Here is a 20,778-nt window from a genome sequence, read left to right on the forward strand (position 1 = left end):
ACCACTAGTTTTGGGCAAGCACATTTAGATAGGTTTGTCTATAAGTATATAGGCTATTGAGCGACGCTAATTATGTGGTCCAGCAGTCGAGATGTAATCTAAAGTTTGATGCAGACACAGTATGGAATGAAAGAACGCTGCTGCAGCTCATAAGGACTTCCTAAAAGTGGTAACAATTTTGCAGGCTTGATCCCTGGATGGAGGTCATTTGCACAATCCCTCTCAATTCACACAAGTGTTGTTTATTAATAACACCAAGCAGATAGTGCTGTAACGTGGTATTGTATAAGAGCTACAATATGGGCATATAAGCAAAACTTGGGAAACAACTTTAGTCCGGCTTACATCACTTCATGATTTCAAGTACTTTTTTCCTTATGTCCTATACTTACCTTGCTGCTTGTGTCCTTTGTGCTGTTTTTTTCTTCATGCTGCTGGTATTTCTCCAATAGCAATAACATAGAATCTTACGTTTTACTGTGCAGACACTACCACCGGCATTTCTGGTGGGGGTCTGTATTCAGTTGTCGTGTTGTTAGTCTGCTAAGCTATACGGAAGTACTGCCATTAGTTTTTAATTAGGATATTTTGATTTCTGAGAGTGTAATGTCTGCTTCTAGAGATGGCATAGTTTTGCTTTAATGTATGCTGCATTCTTCTTGCGCATTACATATGGTGACACTGTGAATACTTTTTTGAACTAATAATAAAGATTTTTTTTTATAAGTTCTGAATGCCCTTACTTAAATATTGTGGAGTAGCCTTTCCAGTGAGAGGGTATATGACACTAAATCGAGTCATTCTGTAGAAGAGGAAATTTTTTGTTTGTTCCAGTACCTTGAGATTAGTAACTGCACAATTAAAGAGACACTTGAAAATTGTTATTTTTTTAAAAGATAGATAATCCCATTAGTACACATTCCCCAGTTTTGCATAACCTACACTGTTATATTAATATAATTTTTACCTCTATGATTACCTGTATCTAAGCCTCTGGCCCCTTAGTGCTTTTTACAAACTTGCATTTTCACCAATTAGTGCTGGTTCATGCATAACTTCATGGGCACACATGAACTAGGACTGTCTAGCTTTGAAAAGCAGCCTGTGGGAGCTTAGAAACAGGCAGGGATTTAGAGGTTATAAAGTATATTAATATAACAATGTACCTTTGCAAGGGTTAAACACATATTTATATATACATTTCTACATATATCCCTATTCAGAAGCCCTTCTCTTGTTTCAAAAAAGTGCAGCCTGCTTAAGTTTGCTATAAATTTGTCATGCCCAGCTTTACAAGCTAATGTTAATGATTTGTAAAGAACTGGGTGATAAAATTATGTGACTCCATACTAAATATAGCTGTCTGAGTACACAAATGTTCCTGCGGCATCTTTGGAAATGTAATGGTGGTTCAAAAGACCTTGCTATTTGCTCCCATTTGTCTTGTTACTAGTTTGATGGGGGTTTTTGTGTTTTTTTTTTTGTTTTGTTTAAGTGGGAATCAAACTCTTACCGCTTTCTCTTTAGCAAGTAAAATTGATAATAGTCAAAAGTTTTTCAGGCGTTGCGTGTGTTTATGTATGTATTTATGTATATACTGTATGTGTGTATAGCAGTGTTTTTATTTTCTTTATTTAAAACAATTTAAAGGGAAACTAAATATTGGTTTGTAACAATTTGGACTAGAATTCATCCACATTCTTCTTAACACGCTATGGGAGTCTTCTAGAGGCAATAAAAGCCATTTTATAAAAAATACATTGTGATTAAATCTTTTCAACTTGTTTCCGTATATCTAATTAGGGAGTAAAGTATCTGTAGGCAGTTAGGTTGGTCGACTAGTATCTAGGATAGGCGATGACAAATTTGCTTAAAGGGATAGTAAACACAAAAAATGTTATTGTTTAAAAAGGATAATTCCTTTTATTTACTATTCCCCAGTTTTGCATAACCCACACTGTTATAGAAATATACTTTTTACCTCTGTTATTATCAAAACTTCTGTTGACTGCCTCCTTATCTCAGATCTTTTGACAGACTTGCATTTCAGGCAATTAGTGCTGACTCTTAAATAACTTCACTTGCATGAGCACAGTGTTATCTATGAAACACATGAACTAATGCCCTCTAGCTGTGAAAACTGTCAAATTCATTTAGCTGAGAGGCGGCCTTCAAGGGTTTAGAAATTAGTCTACCTAGGTTTAGCTTTCAACTAAGAATAACAAGAGAACAAAGCAAATTTGATGATAAAAGTAAATCAGAAAGTTGTTTAAAATGACATGCTCTATCTGAATCATGAAATTTAGACTTTACTATCCCTTTAAAATCTAGAATGCTGCCACCAATCAGCAGAACCCACAGTTATCACAGTCGTCGTAATATGTAAATATACAGTTGTCTCAAGCATATGTTTAAAAAGTGTCAGCACCCAGAAATAAAACTCAACACCAATACATCACTTAAAACATTTTATTGCAGAACATATTCACAAACCTCAATTATAAAATTAAAAGCATAAGTAACTTTTTCTTTTCGTTATTGTCAGTAAATACATTAAATATATCTGTAAATTGACACTAGAGTGTACAAAACTTACTATGGTAAATACGAATGTCTAAATAAAAATGTATAAGCAAATATTTTATAACTCAGGAAAAGAACCCAATCTGCAATACTTCTGGCCAGTTGCAAAAGTGCTCTAATCGTGTTAGATAATTGTATTAATTGTGTTTGCATATAACTGGTTAACCCCTTGATTACCAGGGAGGAGGGCTCTAAAATGAGTATTGGTCATTTTATTATTGCTGATACATATTACTGTTTTGTTTTGCCAACTCATATTTCTTATAATTTTGTTGAGTCAATGTTTATTCATTATTTCGTGGCTCTTTTTTTCTTTTGGACCCTGCAAGCTAAGTCTAGTTTGCTTGTAACACTTGTAAATGTGGCAACTTAACTGCTATTTTGTATTCCAGTTCAGATTGATATCTTTATATGTAAAAACATTAGGTGAACTGTTAGAATTTGAAACTCTTTTCTTTAAAATGATGCTAATTTATAGACTATGGCTTGATATTTTGAGAGACGGGGTTCGTAAAATAATTATAGTGGGTATCATTACAGCTTTTTGCATTTACGGGTACTGAGATTGTATTATACCATGTTTAATTATACTTGGTAAAACAACATTAAAGTATACTTTATTTTTATCCCCTTTTCCTGTAATTTAATTCTGAAAATTCTGAACTTTTTAACTCCAGATTAATATAGTGATTGGCTGATCATTCTACTGACTCATTTATAGCTGTCTCTGATTGGCCTCGGCAGAGAAGGAAGCCTAGTTTACAACATGGTGACATAGATAGAGATTGGCTGATCATTCTACTGACTCATTTATATCTGTCTCTGATTGGCCTCAGCAGAGAAAGAAGCCTAGGTTACAACATGGTGGCACTGATTGATTTATGGACACTAAAACATACTTATTTTTTCAATATTTTATCAACTAAGGTTGTCGTAACCTACGGACACAGACAGTATTTTTAAGGTTTGGATCAAAGTTGAAAATAAAGATTAAATAAAGATACTATCATGGTCAAACTTCTAACTGTGTTGAAATTATTACTGTGAGACACGACATGAGAACTAGCACAGCGAAGGGGGTAAGTCGTGCTACGATGGGCAGCAAATTTATTTATATATATATATATATATATATATATATATAAATAAATATATATATTTATATGTTAATATGTGTATATATACATATTAATACTTAAATATATATGTACATAGGCATATACATATATATTTACTGGAAATGCTCAGTTCACATAGACCGCAATGAAAAACACTTTTCAGTGCCGTTTTTTTTTTTTTAACCCCAAAAAAACTGCTCATCGGTTTAATTCAAAAAGGCACTACACATTGGGGGGGGGGGCAGTTGGAGCACATTTTAAAAAATAAACAGAGGTCTGACCTCCTGGTTAATTTATTTAGCGCTGATTGCTACAGGAAGCTTGCTGTAGCAATAACCAGACACTTGTAATGGCTGGTTATTTATTGTACGCCTGTAAACAACAGCGAATTTGCCAGTTTGAGGGCACAAGATAAATTAGCGCTCCGCTTGTAATCTAGCCCTATATTCTTTAAATATGTACCGCAGAATCAGGTATTTTAGGATGCTGAATTTCCTCCAAAAAAAAATTACTATTATGCTTTTTGCCCCCAAAGCTTTAGACGATTTATGCAGACACTGATTGCTCTAAACAAGCTTGCAATTTCACGACTTCGTGTTAGCTACTAAATATGTTTCACATAAGTTAGAAAAATACTTTGGTACAGATGATGTGTTTTTCATTACAGATCTAGCTTTGTAAATCTGCCATCCAGGTAAAAAAAGAAAGAGCCCAAGAATTGTAATAACATAGCTTTTGTGTATGTGTGTTAAATACACACACCCCAGGACTAGAAAAAAATCCCGTTCAATGTGCTCAAATAAAGAAAAGCTTAAAGAGACCTGAAACCCAAAAATGTTCGTTCATGATTCAGTTAGATCATACCATTTTAAACAACATTCTAATTTACTTTAATTATCAAATTTGCTTTGCTATCTTGGTATCCTTTGTTGAATGAGCAGCAATGCCACTTAGCTCAACACATCAGGTAAGCGAACAAGAGGCAATATGCGCAGCCATCAGTGAGCAGCTAGCTCCCAGTAGTGCTTTACTGCTCTTGGGGCTACCTAGGTATGCTTTTAAATAAAGGATTACAAGAGAATGAAGCAAATTAGATAACGGAAGTAAATTAGAAAGTTGTTTAAAATTGCAAGCTCTATCTGAATCACAAAGAAAAAAAAATGGGTTTCATATACCTTTTATTTCCATGCATGAGAAAACTTGTGTGCTTTTTAAAATTTTACTTTTATTTTACTTTTAATGCAGTTTCTTAAAGGAACATTATAGTAAAAAAAATACTTGCTCTGTGTTAGTGTAATTATTGCACTACTCACTGTGGAACTCTACATAGGTAAAGCCCTGCAAAAGATGTGTAACTTCTGAGCTGCACATAGCCATTTATTGGTGGTGTTGTGCTGTTACCGATTGCTTCACCTGCTTTTTTATGCCCAGTACAAAACAGGCTTTGTCTATGTGTTTAACCCATTTTTGGGGGGGGTTGAACACAGAGTGAAAAAGTGAGTAATATAGTTCACTACATTGTCCCTTTAAGGTAGGAGAACATTGAACTGATGGTAAACTTATTCAAAGCAGAGGTCAGTATATTAAAGTATGTAATCTGTACACTTAATTAGTATCAAAGCAGAAGAGTTATTTAAAACATTTTTTTTTTTTTTTGCCTTAGATTTTCTGCTCTGTGACCAGCAGCCAAGCAACCACCCCCTTCTACACTGTCTTTTTATCTAAAAGTCACAAGGAGGATGGTACAGCCAATAGGAAGCTGTGTCGTCTGTCCCATTGAAAGTTGTAGCTCTGCGCTCCCGGCCTCTGCTACAGAGGCAAAATGAATAGGTTTTAAATATCTTTTCTGCTTCTGCTTTGACACTCATTAAATGTACAAATGACATACTTTAATATGCTGGCCGCTGCTTTGAATACATTTACCATCACTTTAAAGGGACATAAAAGTCAAAATGAAACTTCATGATTCAGATATAACATGCCATATTAAACAAATTATCGCTTTTACTTCTGTTAGTAAATCTGCTTTGTTCTCTTGGTATCTTTTCTGGAAGAGTAAAGCTAGGTAGGCTGATAATAGGTTAGAAGAGTGCACGTGTCTTTAGTATTCTATGGCAACGGTGTTAGTAACTATGCATGACATTGCTAAAAACAATGTTGCCAGATGGCTAAAGACATCTGCATGCTTCTGAGCTCACCTAGAATTACTCTTTAATAAAGGATACCAGGAGAACTTAGCAAAATTGATAAAAGAAGTAAATAAAAAAGTTATTTTGTAAAATGTTATACTCTATCCAATACATTTTTGTTTAATTTTGGCTTTACTGTCCCTTTTAACCTCCATAAGATTTTGAATCCACATTTTCAACAAGTAGCTGCTTAACAGAAGCGCTCCTGTCTAAGGATGTGTGTAGTCATAATACAGTTATTGTATGCTGTCTGTTTACTGGTCGGGGAAACAGGTTAACCCCATACCTGCTGAGCCATGTCACACCCCTGTGCTGTGATGTTTTTAGTGCTCACTAAATTTAAATGAACATGGAACCCAACATTTTTCTTTCATGATTCAGATATCAAATATCAAATTTGCTTAATTTTCTTGGTATTCTTTGTTGGAGCAGCAATACTCTACTGTGAGCTAGCTGTACACAAATCCAATGAGCCAATGACAAGTGGCCTATATTGTGCAGCCACCAACTCCCAGTAGAGCATTGCTGATTTTGATCCTACCTAGGTATGGTTTCAACAAAGGATACCAAGAGAATGAAGCAAATTAGATAACAGAAGTAAGCTGGAAAGCTGTTTAAAAATTCTCTATCTGAATTATAATAGTTTCATTTTGACTTTACTGTCTCTTTAACTTCAATTCCTGCAATTTTTCTGTTTGTAATATGTAAAATATTCAGCAAATCATATATTTTCAGGAGATACAGGTATATCCAAAATTGGCAGAAACTCATCACAAAGAATGTACAAAAGAGAAAACAATTCTGAAATAAAAGCCTTTATGATTCTGCATTTAGTGTCAACTCACTTTTACAAAACATGAACAGTTAGGATTCTGTACCTGTATTTTGTTTTCCAATTCAAATTAGTCTTTTAAAATTAGAAGACAAAAATGTTGCCACTTTGCACCATCTTGTATTTTATGTTGAAATTGAGTAGAGGTAAAATATCCATTCATAATATAATAGCTAAATATGAATACTAAGTACCAATAAATCATTGTAAGTCTTCCATAATATAATGGATTTTGTTTCAAATAATATCTTCTCCAGTTTATTACTCCCAAATGTGTATTTACTAAGAAAAACCAGGATCCCTGAAACCAATAAGAAAACAAAATGAGGCTAGCGGTTGCTGCTGCCTGGTGACCATTATTTCTACGATAAGATCATATGACAAAAAAGAGAGAAATACTGGCACTGTGATTTGATTACACAGGAAATAATGAGACCTCTGGGACCTACCCAGAGGAATCGGTGCTGCCCCTTTAAATATAAGCTAGATGTAAAAAAGAGAGAAAGACAGTAAGGGGTTACAAAGCACTCTTTCCTTTAAACTAAGTGACGGTCAGCTATTAACACCAGCTGTACTGATCTGAGAGTAGCGTAATGTTTAAAAAATAAACTTTTATTAAGTAACTTAAAATAGGGATAAACCCTTCACAACACACCCACCGGATCCATTAAAAACAGAGATAACAGAGTCACTCCCCTGTATTGCTGGCCGGTAACAGGAAGCGTTGGCTTAAGGTGCCAGGAGTGACTTTCCCAGAGATCTAACCTATAACTGTACAACCGCGTTTCGGCCTTGTAGCATGCCTTTTTCAATGTAGAATAATTTGACAAACAGAGTTAGGATGTATCATGGCCTTTAAACCCTGCTATCTAACAAGATGTCCAATCACGTGTCATTTTTCATGCACGCCTACTATAGAGCCTATCAGAGACGTTACCAGCTCCCAATGGGGGAGTGTATGCTTTTTCCGCTCACTGATTGGACAGAGTCATTAAGTGTCATCAAAACAGGAGGCGTTGATACAAGTAACTAATTTTACGCCTAAAATTATTTCCACCTTATCAAGACTATAAGCCAGAACTGAAACTTAAATGGGAAGGGGCCCTAACTGAAAGATTTAGTTATTTCATTCAGTAGCAAGATATTATGCACCTTTGGGTATGGATTACCTATAGTGTTTATCGCTATCTTTCCCCATATTAGTGTGCTATACGCCAAATTGTTGGGAAAATTCTAGCAGTATTCAAGTTATAAGCAACTGAAAATGTCTGGGTTTTTTTTACATATAGATACAATACTTTGGTGGAGCATATGAACTTAGGTCTTATATCCAGTTATTTGAATGTTCATGCCTCAAACTGATTAACTGATGGCTAAACATCTGTAAACTTTAATAAAAGTTATTCTAACAACATTTTTATTAGTTAGTGTGGTTTCCAAGAAAGGCACTTACAGTATGCTGTTTTAGCCTAGGTCTGGGCTCGACAAACCCAGGAGCCAGGGAGTCACTGGCTCCTAGAATTTTAACAACTGACTCACAACTTTTTGGGTTATTCTCCATATATCTATATACAAATACTACTGTTTGGTACCTAAATTTTCATACTGGCTCCTCATTTTTTAAACAGATTTGTCGACCACTGGCTTAGGTAAAATAAGTAACTTTCGGCTAGATTATGAGTTTTGCGTTATGAGGGGTGCGGTGCTAACTTGCACGTTATTGTCACCGCTCACTTACATACAGCGCTGGTATTACAGGTTTTTACAAACCCGGCGTTAAAAGACAAGAAGTGAGCGTAGAGCAAAATTGTGCTCCATACCGCACTCCAATTCCAGCGCCGCTTAAATCAGCGGTGAGCTGGTTGTACGTGCTCATGCACGATTTCCCCATAGACATCAATGGGGAGAGCCGGCTGAGAAAAAGTTTATCACCTGCCAAAAAGCAGCGTAAAGCTCCGTAACGAAGCCCCATTGATTTACACCTAACATGAACCCTGAGTCTAAACACCCCTAATCTTACACTTATTAATCCCTAATCTGCCGCCCCCGACATTGCAGACACCTACATTATATTTATTAACCCCTAATCTGCCTTTCCGGACATCGCCGACACCTACATTATACTTATTAACCCCTAATCTCCTGCCCCCAATGTCGCCGCAACCTACCTACACTTATTAACCTCTAATCTGCCGCCCCTATAATAAACATATTAACCCCTAAACCGCTGCACTCCCGCCTCGCAAACACTAGTTAAATATTAACCCCTAATCTGCTGTCCCTAATGTCGCTGCCACTATTTTAAATTTATTAACCCCTAAATCTAAGTCTAACCCTAACCCCCCCTAACTTAAATATAATTAAAATAAATCTAAATAAAACCTACTATTAATAACTAAATAATTCCTATTTAAAACTAAATACTTACCTATAAAATTAACCCTAAGATAGTTACAATATAACTAATAGTTACATTGTATCTAGCTTAGGGTTTATTTTTATTTCACAGGCAAGTTTGTATTTATTTTAACTAGGTAGAATAGTTACTAAATAGTTATTAACTATTTAATAACTACCTAGCTAAAATAAAACCTTACCTGTCTTACACTAACACATAACCCTACAATTAAATAAATTCCCTATCTTAAATACAATTAGCTAAATTACAAAAAAAAAAAGAAAACACTAAATTACAGAAAATAAAAAACAAATTACAAGATCTTTAAACTAATTACACCTAATCTAATAGCCCTATCAAAATAAAAATTAAAAACCCTAGCCTAAACTAAACTACCAATAGCCCTTAAAAGGGCCTTTGGCGGGGCATTGCCCCAAAGAAATCAGCTTTTTTACCTGTAAAAAAAAAAATACAAACAACCCCGCCCAACAGTAAAACCCACCACCCACACAACCAACCCCCCAAATAAAAGCCTAACTAAAAAAACCTAAGCTCCTCATTGCCCTGAAAAGGGCATTTGGATGGGCATTGCCCTTAAAAGGGCATTTAGCTCTATTACGGCCCAAACCCCTAATCTAAAAATAAAACCCATCCAATACTCCCTTAAAAAATCCTAACACTAACCCCCGAAAATCCATTTATAGTTTTGAAGAGCCGTCATCCATCCTCAACGAAGCCGGGAGAAGTCTTCTTCCAAGCAGCAAGATGTCCTCAACGAAGCCGGCAGAAGTGGTCCTCCAGACGGGCAGAAATCTTCACCCAGACGGCATCTTCTATCTTCATCCTTTTCGATGTGGAGCGGCTCCATCTTCAAGACATCCGGCGCGGAACATCCTCTTTAATCGACAACTTCTTCTGGAATGAAGGTTCCTTTAAATGATGTCATCCAAGATAGCGTCCCTTAGATTCCGATTGGCTGATAGAATTCTATCCGCCAATCGTAATTAAGGTTAAATAAATCCTATTGGGTTTATTTTATAGGTAAGTATTTAGTTTTAAATAGGAATTATTTAGTTATTAATAGTAGGTTTTATTTAGATTTATTTTAATTATATTTAAGTTAGGGGGTGTTAGGGTTAGGATTGGACTTAGGTTTAGGGGTTAATAAATTTAATATAGTGGGGGCGACATTAGGGACGGCAGATTAGGGGTTAATAATATTTAACTAGTGTTTGTGAGGCAGGAGTACGGCGGTTTAGGGGTTAATACATTTAGTATAGTGGTGGCGACGTTGGGGGCGGCAGCTTAGGGGTTAATAAATGTAGATAGGTGGCAGCGATGTTAGGGACAGCAGATAATGGGTTAATAATATTTAACTAATGTTTGCGAGGCGGGAGTATGGCGGTTTAGGGGTTAATATCTTTATTCTAGTGGCGGCGATGTCCGGAGCGGCAGATTAGGGGTTAATAATTTTATTACAGTGTTTGCGATGCGGGAGGGCCTCAGTTTAGGGGTTAATAGGTAGTTTATGGGTGTTAGTGTACTTTTTAGCACTTTAGTTATGAGTTTTATGCTACGGCTTTGTAGTGTAAAACTCATAACTACTGACTTTAAAATGCGGTACGAATCTTGACGGGATAGGCTGTACCGCTCACTTTTTGGCCTCCCAGGACAAGCTCGTAATACCTGCTCTATGTAAGAGACTATACGCAATTTGCGTAAGTTGATTTGCGGTAAGGCCAAAAAAGTGTGCTGTGCCCCTAAATCTGCAAGACTCGTAATACCAGCGGAAGTAAAAAAGCAGCGTTATGAGGCTTAATGCTGCTTTTTTACTCATAACGCAAGACTCGTAATCTAGCCATTTGATAGAAGAATTCAAGCGCTTGGTAAATAAACTCTAAACAATATGATTACGACGCCTGGGACTGTATTATATTCCTTCGAATAAATTTAAGATTATGAGATGTCTACTTCACATCTGTTTTTGCCTAGAAAATACCGTAACGTATTTAAGTCTAAATTGTCAACGTGAGACATATTTTAAAAGGTTTTTGTTTCTAAATTGTGCAGACAATAGCCATTTTTCATGTATGCCCTACAATTGACTCATTTGTCTGCAATACATCCCCTGAGTCCTGGCCAGTGTAAACATATCATTTGTTTCCTGTGTATCGCAGGTGACTAATTGCTCTTACAAAATCACTATCTTTTAAAGGGACATAAAAGTGGAAGCAATTTAGTTGTTAATGATAATCCATTGGGCATATTTATAAATCGTTTCCCAATTTACTTAAAACAAATAAATGATCTATTTGCAGTTAATGTCACTTTAAAGAGATATGAAACCCATTTTTTTATGATTCAGATAGATTTTGCTTTTAAACACTATTCCAATTTACTTCTAGTATCTAATTTGTTTTGTTCTTTTGGTATAACTTGTTGAAAAGGATACCTAGGTAGGCTCAGGAGCTGCTGATTGGTGGCTGCACATATATGCCTCAGGTTGTTGGCTCACCTGTGTTCATCTAGCTCCCAGTAGTGCATTGCTGCTTCTTCGACAATGTATACCAAGAGAATGAAGCAAATTAGATAACAGAAGTACATTGGAAAGTTGTTTACATTTGTATTCTCTATCCATTTAAAGGGACATAATACTCATATGTTAAATCACTTGAAACTGATGCAGCATAACTGTAAAAAGATGACAGGGAAATATCCCCTGAGCATCTCTCTATGTAAAAAAGGAAGATATTTTACCTCACAATTTCCTCAGCTCACCAGAGTAAGTGCTGTGTAAAAAGTTATACTTCAGTTAATGCCCAGCTGCAGGTAAAAAAAATGAAGAAATGAACTGCAGCCAATCCGCATCAGCAGTGCTGAGGTTATGAACTCTTTTACTGTGATCTCATAAGATTTCACTTAAAGGGACATAAAACCTAAATTTTTTCTTTCATGATTTAGATAGAGAATACAATTTTAAGCAACTTTCCAATTTACTTATATTATTTAATTTGCTTCCTTCTCTTGTTATCCTTTGCTGAAAGGTTTATCTAGGTAAGCTCAGCTGATTGGTGGCTGAATATGAATACCGATTGTCATTGGCTCACCCATGTGTTCAGTTAGAAACCAGTAGTGCACTGCTGCTCCTTCAACAAAGGATACCAAAAGAATGAAACAAATTAGATAATTGAAAAAAATTAGAAAGTTGTTTTAATATTGTATTCTCTATCTGAATCATTTAAGAAAAAATTTGGATTTCATTTCCCTTTAACTCTCATGAGATTTCAAAGTAAACTTTCTGAAACTTAATAGGGAAATAAGATGAGGCTCATGAGCATGAGGCTCACTCCCTTGCCTGTCCTGGGACAGACATTGATTTGCTGCTTAAAGTCCTTTGCAATGGGATGTGAATACTTAGGACATTTTGAGGTAAAATATCTTTCTTTTTTACAGAGATGTTCAGGTGATATTTTCTAGTCAGCTTTTTACAGCTAATCTGCATCACTTTCAAGTGCTTCAACATTTGGGTATCATGGCCCTTTAAGTGCATATAACAGGATCACGATAGTAAAATAGTATTTGTAGTGCAATCCTTTTTAATACTGTTTGTTATTGACCATGAGCATAATGTTGGTGGAAATGCAGTGTCTCTTACTGACCAATGGAGGTTTTGTTGATTTAAACAATATAGATTAAATGGTTTACTTTGAAAGATTTCTTATTTAAAGGACCACTCAGTGCTGTAGAATTATATAATTAACAAGTGCATAATAAAAAGACAATTTTCTGGCCCCCTGTATCATCAGCCAATCACAGACTAGAAAAAAGTATACCCTGTGAGCTTCTGCACATGCTCAGTAGGGTCTTGTTCTCTAAAAAGTGTGAATATATAAAGACTGTGCAAAATTTGATAATGGAAGTAAATTAGAAAGTGTCTTAAAACTGCATGTTTTATCTGAATCATAAAAGTTTATTTTGACTTGAGTGTCCCTTTAAGCATATCCACCACTGCAGATGTAGTGAATAAAAGTTATAAGCAATTATACTTATAGGGAAATATGTATAATATTGTAAGAAATATTGTTGCAAACACTACAACAATATAGCCCTAACATGTGCTCACTCACAGGCCTACCTCAGTATTCTCTCAGAGGAACTAATTTACCCCAAAGGATACCTAGTAAAAGGTAAACTTTTAAAACAGAAGTACATTAGAAAGTTTTCAAAAATTATATCCGAATTATGAACGTTTAAAGTGATGGTAAATCCAAGCGCTACGATTTACCATCACTAAAAATCAAGGGGAGTTTCATTGATCAAACAGGCGCTAAACTCATCCTTTGCACTGAGCTTAATTCAGCGGCTCTGGCCACCCACGGCACAACGATCTTCTACCAACGAGGTGCCGATTGCACGGCTATTGGTTCAGAGGTGCAAACGTCACCTCAGTGAAGGAGATTGTTGTGCCGTGGGCGACGGGAGCCGCTGAATTTAGCGCTGTGCATTGGCACAGAAGAGCGTGAGTTTAGCACCCTTTTGTGCACGTTTGATCAATGAAACTCCCCTTGATTTTCAGTGATGATAAATCCTAGTGTTTGTTAAATGCTTGGATTTACCATCCCTTTAATTTTGCCTTTCATGCTCCTTTAATGGGACCGTAAACACCTTTGTAATTACAAGACATTTCTGTTGTGTTGCCGTAGAATAACATATCAGCCAAGTCTAAACATTTTAATACAAATTAACATCCTTTTGTTTATCAAAAGCAAAACTCCACGCACCATTTGCCTTATTTGGAGGAACCAATCTGGTCTTAAGTCTGCAGACAACAAGGCTAACAACGGTTATAATGTTAGTATTACATTGTTTTTGCAGTTGTTATCAGCAAAAGCCAATTAAAGAAATATATGTAGCAGAGTTAGTCTTGAGAAGTCAGCAAGGTGCATCAATTTCTGAGAATTTGAAAATCCTCACGTTTTATAGGTAAATTACATGAAAAGGGGCCAAATAAATAATGTAATAAGTATATTACAAGGTAGTTTTATTGCACATAACTAAACATTTTATATAATATTCTCAAAGTGTTTGCTGTCCCTTTCCTGCAAACAGTTATGCAATGTTTTGTTGTTTTTGATAAAAATGCATTTAACAGAACATCAGTAAGTAGCCAGTATCTCTCCAGAGGTCTGCATGTTACCCACAAGATTTTTCCCCCGAGGTAAAGCAGCGTCAGAAAGTAGCCTGTGGGCTAGGAGAAGTCTTTGAAGTAGTATGTTCCTTTGGCCACTATACTTACAGGCTGAATAAGATAAGACTTAAATAATAGTTCAAAAGATGCTGCACCTCATGTTCCAATTTAGAGCATAGTATCTCTTATTCTGACTGACACATCTTAGTTATGACAGATCATCTTCTATGTGTCCACAGATATAGAAAGTGTACCGTGTCTCCCCACGACCTATATAATGTGCTCAGCCCGGATGGCAGGATTTTCGTTTGAGAACGCTGGTGTACATTTCTCAATGTTAAAGTGATGGTAAACTTTCCAATTTTTAATATCAGATCCGGAATGTAAGTGATATTTTAGATGGAGTTTAAATCATTGAAGATGCGCTATAATTTTTTTAATATAAATATAAAATTCAAATAGCTGCCCACTTTAAAAGTAACATTTTCTGTGAGCTAACAGTTTGAATTGTTCTCCAATCAACGCACTAGCTACAACAAAAGTGCCATATGGGGAGAGCGCTGATTGGACAACAATTCAAACTGTTAGCTCACAGAAAAATTGGCTTTTCTTAATAAATGGAAAGAGTCCACAGCTGCATTCATTACTTTTGGGAAATAAGAACCTGGCCACCAGGAGGAGGCAAAGACACCCCAGCCAAAGGCTTAAATACTCCTCCCACTTCCCTCATCCCCCAGTCATTCTTTGCCTTTCGTCCCAGGGGGTTAGGAGGTTGGCAGAGAAGTGTCAGAATATATTTTGTCTCTTATGGAGGGTAGTACTCTTCGACATGGGACAGGAGTTTTAAGTAATCCTATCAGTCTCTCAGTAAGGGCTTGGATGAAAGTTAGATTTCGGAGATGCAGGGAGAGTCTGTCTGCGAAACCATTCCGACTCATGTTAACGGGTCCTCAAGCAATCGGCGTTGTCCAACTTCGCTCCACTGCCTGCTTTCTTCTCTCAAGTCCATGGCGGAGGCGATGCTACTATCCCATCACACTTGAAGGGTCGTGTTCCTGTTCCACGACGTAGATTCCGGTAAGATTGTTTCATTTTACTTTTGTCATGATTGTATTGTATTACAAATGTTTTCCTGAGAGGCTGCCACCTTGAGGGACTAACTATATATACGGGTCTCAGTGAGGCGCCTTTTGTATCTTGGAATCAAGGGTAATATCTCCTGAGGGGGGTTATTGAACAGGTTTTTTTTTAATCATGTTTATGTGATTCAACCTGCTTATGCGTATTGTTACTTAGGCTCATGGGTTGTGGAACATAACGGCCCTTGGAAGTGACACGGCCTTTACGGTCGGGCAAGCTTTTTCTGGACTGTACGTTCACCTTGTGACTGGGCGTGGTCACATTTTTGACTCTTCATTTCCGCATTCCTAGCCCTGTGGCGACGGAGAAATTCAGATCTGCTGGTATTGGGCTCTTAGGAGGTGGTGAGTGCCCCAGCCACTGTGGGTGTCAGGTGCCGTTTTAAGTTTTTGGGTCCAAATCTCGTATCAATATCCTAGCTATGGAGGAGTCTGATTCCGTGGAGACGGACATCTGTTTTATTTTCTACTCCGTGCGCAGAATGCGTATTGCCTCAGATGATACTAGCCTATCAGTTATGTTCTGAATGCCGTATTAGAGTGCTCAATTCCTCAGGTTGGGGGAATCAAGGAGCCACTGAGCTATCCTCTGTCCTTAGAGTGGTGGGTTCCCTTCCACCATTGCTTACTACGCATGCAGGTAACCCAGAATTTGCTTCCCCTTCTTTGGAAGGTAGCTTCTTCCCGCCAGGGGTTTTGGCACGATGTTGCATGTCCATAATTTTGGCACTAGCGCGTATGCAACTTCCAGAAGTTGGTTTTGTATACTGTTCGTGTTTCTTTATCCAGGGCTCTTCAGGCTTAAGGGGACCTGTTCAGCTCTCTGGGGGAACGACTGTCCCTGAGGCTTCAGGGGGGGCTCATCCTTCGAACTGGAGTCGTCCTTCGCTCCTGCGGGGGTATGCTGCGCTTTTCGGTATAGACTGACTAGCCTTCGTGTTCTTTTGAGGCACGCTTTGGCCTTGTCGGAAGATCCCATCCTTATTGGATCTGAGACTTCTCAGTCTGCTTCTTCAAATAGCTTGCAGAAATAGACATAAATGGATGAAGTAATCTTCTTATAGTCTTGTTATCAAGTACTTTTTCCAGTTTGAGCTTGTTAGTACAGGGGCCCTGTTGGGTGTTCCTGCGGGTATGTCTGTTCTGCTTAGGCGATAAACCTGCGGGTTGCCTTATCCTTTAATTTATTTGAATAATGCTCATATTTTATATTTCTTTTGGGAAGTTTGTCTGGAATCGATACTCACGACGTTTGATCGCACTGTTACTTCTAAGGAAGTTTTGTTATGGACGTGTTTAGTCCTATGTTTGTCTGCTGTTTTTCCCTCTCTTGGGAGGATTCTATACGACCTTGACAGGAATAGCCCTTGGTTTTAGACTGGTCCTGATTGGGTTCAGTCCTTCTGTCCTGAGGCCTAATTCAGACACGTGGCGCCTGTTCTGCCTGGCTGGTCCTGTTGGGCTCTGAGTGCCTCACATATTATTGTGTTATTCTTGTTCTCCTTTACAAGTTTCAGTTCATTCTGAGTGGACCTGAGGGTTCGTGAGGCATGGGTGATTGGTTCAGTCCTCATTGACCTCTCCAGCTGGTTGATGCCGGCGAGGTAGCTCAGTTGGTAAAATGTCCTGACTACTAGGCCTGTTCAAAGATCCTAGGGTCACAGGTTCTGTCCCAGCAGGGCCGACTCAGCCCTTGATCCTTCTGATGATAAATTGAGTACCATTCAGATTGGGTAATAATCACAACTATTACTATTCAGCTGCCGATTTGGTTCTTCCGAGAGTGGGCGCTGGAAAAGCACTTTGTGTCCCAGAGTGGGAGAAAGGCGCTATATAAATACTAGTTTGACTCTCATGATTCCGTCTTTATGTCGAGATGTGGAGTGTTCCTCCCCGCGTGGGTTGGAGGTTGGGAGGATTTCAGACCTCCTTGTCGCCGTTTCTGGCGGTCTTGCCCTTGTGGCTCTTGGATTTGTCCTTTGTTTGGATTTTTCCTTTTGAGGTTCTCCTCTTCAGATGAGACTTTGGGACTTGTATGTTGCCCCTTAGCAGTCTTGGCTGCCTTATGGGAGGTCCTTGTGGCTTTTTTCTACTTTGGGAATTAAGTCGTTCCCTTAGGGCACGGGTGTCAAACACAAGGCCCGCGGGCCGAATCCGGCCCACCAGACCTCATCATGTGGCCCGTGTAGCCGCCGCCAACCTTCACTTGCATACAGCGGCTGTGAGACTGAGTATCCACTTACAGTCGCTGTATGTAGGAGAGACAGGTGCTGCTGGCTGCGCTATGGATCCTGAACAGGGGCTTCCGAGATCTGGCTGGTAGGAAGTGACTGAGTGAGAACAAGAGACTGACCTCCTGCTCCCTCATCACTTCCTCCCAGCTTCTATCTGCACGCGCGGGAAAAGGGCTAGCAGCAGAGACCAGAGAGGCAGCAGCAGGCACACAGCGAGGCTAGTAAGAAAAACATGTTTTTTTTTAAATAATATGTCAGCAGGACAATTCTAAGTAAACAGCCGTTCTGAGGCTCTGTCTCTGCAGATTGTCTTATTCTGCTCTCAGCCTTCCCCAGGTAATAAATCAAATCTTTATCTCGGGAGTCTGCTCCTACACTTGTACTGTCTGTGACTGATTTGTAGTCTGCACAGATTTTATTAACCTTACCCCTGCCTGTTATGCTTGCATGCATGGGAAAACATATTCACACTGCATTTTTATTAGTTTATTGCCCACCTAAATCAGAGCAGTAATAAAGTTTTTGTGTGTGTGTAAATGTGTGAATGTATGTTTGTGTGTGTAAGTATGTGTGTGTAAATATGTGTATGTGTGTTTGTGTGTAAATGTGTGAATGTATGTTTGTGTGTAAATGCTTGTTATTACTTACACATTATTAGAAAAAACAGTAATAATTGAATGCAGTGACAATAATTTATTATGATAATAAAGAGTGGACACATAGTCCTAGATACAACCGGCCCTTTTGAGGCCCTTTGAGGGTGACCAAACTGCTGATGCGGCCCCCGAGTAATTTGAGTTTGACACCCCTGCCTTAGGGGGTTTAATGGTTTTTATATCGGGGTTTAGGATGCTCTGCATCCTTTTTCCTATGGTCCTCTGATACTCCGGAGAAGATTATGGAGACTAGCCTTTGTTTTGCTCACTCTTTGGGGACCTTGTCCTCTATGTTTTTTCAGGGCATTGTTTTATCGCCTTGGTGGGCTCTAAGCCACTTGTGTGACTCTGTCGTACTTTAGTTCCCTTTGGAGTGTCATCTTCCCTTTTGGGTTGGGATTTCAGAGTGTGACTTGTTCCTGTTTTCCGGGTTGGTCCAGTTATGTTCCTTGGGAGGTTCCCTGGAACGATCTGGGATTCAGGCCTATAGTTTTTGTTGTGGATCTTCTGGATGTCTGGAAGACTTTACGATCCTGTGGCTGGTTTGGTGCGATCCAGTTTTTCTAGGGAACACATGCTATGACCTTCGGTCTAGAAGGCTTGGCTAGGATTTCTGTGCCCTTTGTCTGAGATGTGCTCTACTTCCTTTTTGGGGAGTTCCTCTATGTTCATCTATGACATCTAGATGATTTCATTTGGAATTGTTGGAACTGGAGTTTTTTATCCTCTAGAGGAGAGCCTACGCTCTCTGGGGTGAGGATGTCTCCTCCATGTTCGAGACTGTCATGGAGTTTCGTGCTGGGGCTTCTAAGGCTCTATTGCATTTTTCTTTGTTCCCCCTTCTATGGATTCTCTTGGACTTCCTATTGTTCGAGTTTTTGGGTTGGCACCTGAGTTTTGTTGGGTCCATCTTTTTCCGTACTCATTTTGGGGACTGGTGTTTGGGGTTTTTTCTGTTCCCCTGTCCTTCAGACCTGACAGCCAGCTGTAAAGGCCTGTGGGTTACTTTGCTGCATAGCAAGCGGAAGGTTGCAGTTTGAAATCAGTCACAACCGTTTGCACTTTATCGGTGTGTTGGCAGATTTTTACCAGGACTCTGTCTGTGGTAGGGTTTGTGACCTATCCTCTGCTGTTCTTACTTGCCTGCAAGTATTTTACTACTGAAGTTATCCTGGTATGACTGTAGTGTCTGGTGTTGACCCAGGAGCTTGCCTTCAGGGTTTGCTGCAAGTATATCAGTTTCTGAAGACTTCAATATTTTGAGTTCCTTGAGGACTCTGTCTTCAGTCTTCTTTTAGGGTGCGGTTGCACTATCTTGAGGAGAAGTTCTTCTCTGTGTCGGATTCCTGGTTTTAACCTTGTGGCTTCTGTACATCTGGGGTCTGGGCATTGCCTCCCCTTGATCTCGCATCTGGCTTTGGTCTCTGCGAGTTTGACTTGGTTCTTGGTGTTTTCCTTTTTGGAAATTGTTATACCCTTTTTTGGGTTTTCAGGGAATCCTTGCTTGTTCCCCCATCTCTTTCCCTTTTGGGGAGTTTGTTTGTTGATCCCCTTCTCTGGTACGGGGTGTGTTGTTGAGGACCGCTTTCTGAGCGACGGTGTCTCCTGGAAGCGTGTTGGCTCAGTTGTGTTCTTTCTGTGGTCTCTAGCAAGGCTTGTGGACTATCTGCGGGTCAGTGTCCTTGGTGCCTTTTTTCTTTTCCAAATTTTCTCGGCTTCGGACGAAGCCGTTTTTCAGGCCTGGTGCCCTCAGAATGGGCCACTTTTGTACACTCCCGTTTGCGCATTCAGTGTCCTCTATAGCTTGGGTATTGTTTTACCAAAAGTAATGAATGCAGTTGTGGACTCTCTTCATCTGAAGAAAAGAAAATTATCAGGTAAGCATAATTTATGTTTTTCTTTATAAATGAAAAATGTCCACAGCTCCTCGCCTGTTTTTTTCTGGGGGTTGTCTGTTGTTTTCTTCTGGCACCTTTTCACCTTGGTATTTCTTCTACTGTGCCTTGTTCCTCGGCAGAATGACTGGGGGATGAGGGAAGTGGGAGGAGTATTTAAGCCTTTGGCTGGGGTGTCTTTGCCTCCTGGTGGCCAGGTTCTTTTTTCCCAAAAGTAATGAATGCAGCTGTGGACTCTTTCCATCTGAAGAAAAGAAAGTTATCAGGTAAGCATAATTTATGTTTTTGAAGTGGGTGGTGTAGCAAGGGGTATTTGCATATCATATCAATATTAAGTTATAGCCATCTTCATTACAGCTGATGAATTAAGCTCCATCTAAAATATCACTAACATTCCTGATTTGTTATTATATTTAGCATCACTTTAAGTACTAAAACTGCATCATTATCTAAATATATGCAAATTATTTTGAAAATATTATCTTTATTTGTAATGTTCAAAAACAGATTCTGCAGTTCTATACTTGAGGGGATAAATAAGGACAG

At 38.5% G+C, this 20,778-nt stretch overlaps 1 protein-coding gene across 3 annotated transcripts in view; it reads left to right on the forward strand.

Annotated features, from left to right (window-relative positions):
* PWWP2B (PWWP domain containing 2B) overlaps positions 1–20,778 on the forward strand; it is a 132,918-nt gene that overhangs the window by 63,677 nt on the left and 48,463 nt on the right. The window contains exon 3 of one of the 3 annotated variants that reach the window (XM_053692596.1): positions 5,365–6,719. The exons of the other annotated variants lie outside the window; for them this stretch is intronic. The gene's annotated coding sequence lies outside the window, so the exon portion shown is untranslated. Of the gene's footprint in view, positions 1–5,364; positions 6,720–20,778 lie in introns of those variants that run through there. 3 annotated transcript variants of the gene reach the window in all.

This window comes from Bombina bombina, chromosome 9 (assembly GCF_027579735.1).
Source record: "Bombina bombina isolate aBomBom1 chromosome 9, aBomBom1.pri, whole genome shotgun sequence".
NCBI classification, from domain to species: Eukaryota; Metazoa; Chordata; class Amphibia; order Anura; family Bombinatoridae; genus Bombina; species Bombina bombina.